Source organism: Schistocerca nitens, chromosome 8 (assembly GCF_023898315.1).
Source record: "Schistocerca nitens isolate TAMUIC-IGC-003100 chromosome 8, iqSchNite1.1, whole genome shotgun sequence".
Taxonomy (NCBI): domain Eukaryota; kingdom Metazoa; phylum Arthropoda; class Insecta; order Orthoptera; family Acrididae; genus Schistocerca; species Schistocerca nitens.
Genome location: NC_064621.1, coordinates 322,210,108 through 322,211,639, shown reverse-complemented (window position 1 = coordinate 322,211,639; position 1,532 = coordinate 322,210,108).

Here is a 1,532-nt window from a genome sequence, read left to right as displayed (position 1 = left end):
ATGTAAGTAAACATACAGTGACATACAAGGTGGTCCATTGATAGTGACCGGGCCAAATTTCTCATGAAATAAGCATCAAACGAAAAAACTACAAAGAATGAAATTCGTCTAGCTTGAAGGGGGAAACCAGATGGCGCTGTAGTTGGCCCACTAGATGGCACTGCCATAGGTCAAACGGATATCAACTGCGTTTTTTTTTTAAATAGGAACCCCCATTTTTAATTACAAATTCGTGTAGTACGTAAAGAAATATGAATGTTTTAGTTGGACCACTTTTTTAGCTTTGTGATAGATGGCGTTATAATAGTCACAAACGTATAAGTACGTGGTATCACGTAACACTCCGCCAGTGCGGACGGTATTTGCTTCGTGATACATTACCGGTGTTAAAATGGACCGTTTACCAATTGCGGAAAAGGTCGATATCGTGTTGATGTATGGCTATTGTGATCAAAATGCCCAACGGGCGTGTGCTATGTATGGTGCTCGGTATCCTGGACGACATAATCCAAGTGTCAGGACCGTTGGCCGGATAGTTGCGTTATTTAAAGAAACAGGAATTGTTCAGCCACATGTGAAACGTCAACCATGACGTGCAACAAATGATGATGTCCAAGTAGGTGTTTTAGCTGTTGTCGCGGCTAATCCGCACATCAGTAGCAGACAAATTGCGCGAGAATCGGGAATCACAAAAACGTTGATGTTGAGAATGCTACATCAACATCGACTGCATCCGTACCATATTTATATGTGCCAGGAACTGCATTGCGACAACTTTGAACCTCGTGTACAGTTCTGCCACTGGTCAGAACAGAAATTACGGGACGATGACTGATATTTTGCACGCGTTCTACTTAGTAACGAAGCGTCATTAACCAACAAAGGTAACGTAAACCGGCATAATATGCTCTATTGGGCAACGGAAAATCCACGATGGCTGCGACAAGAGGAACATAAGCAACCTTGGCGGGTTAATGTATGGTTCGGCATTATGGGAGGAAGGATAATTGCCCCCATTTTATCGATGACAATCCAAATGGTGCAATGTATGCTGATTTCCTACGTAATGTTCTACCGATGTTACTACAAGAAGTGTCACTGCATGACAAAATGACGATGTACTTCCAACATGACGGATATCCGGCACATAGCTCCCGTGCGGTTGAAGCGGTATTGAATAGCATATGTCATGACAGGTGGATTGGTCATCGAAGCACCATATCATGGCAGGCAAGTTCACCGGATCTGAGGACCACCGATTTCTTTCTGTGGGGAGAGTTGAAGGTTATTTGCTATCGTGATCCACCGATAACGCCTGACAACATGCCTCAGTGCATTGTCAATTCATGTGCGAATATTACGGAAAGCGAACTACTTGCTGTTGAGAGGAATGTCGTTACACGTATTGCCAAATGCATTGAGGTTGACGAACATCATTTTGAGCTTTTATAGCATTAATATGGTATTTACAGGTAATCACGCTGTAACAATATGCGTTCTCAGAAATGATAAGTTCACAAAGTTACATGTAT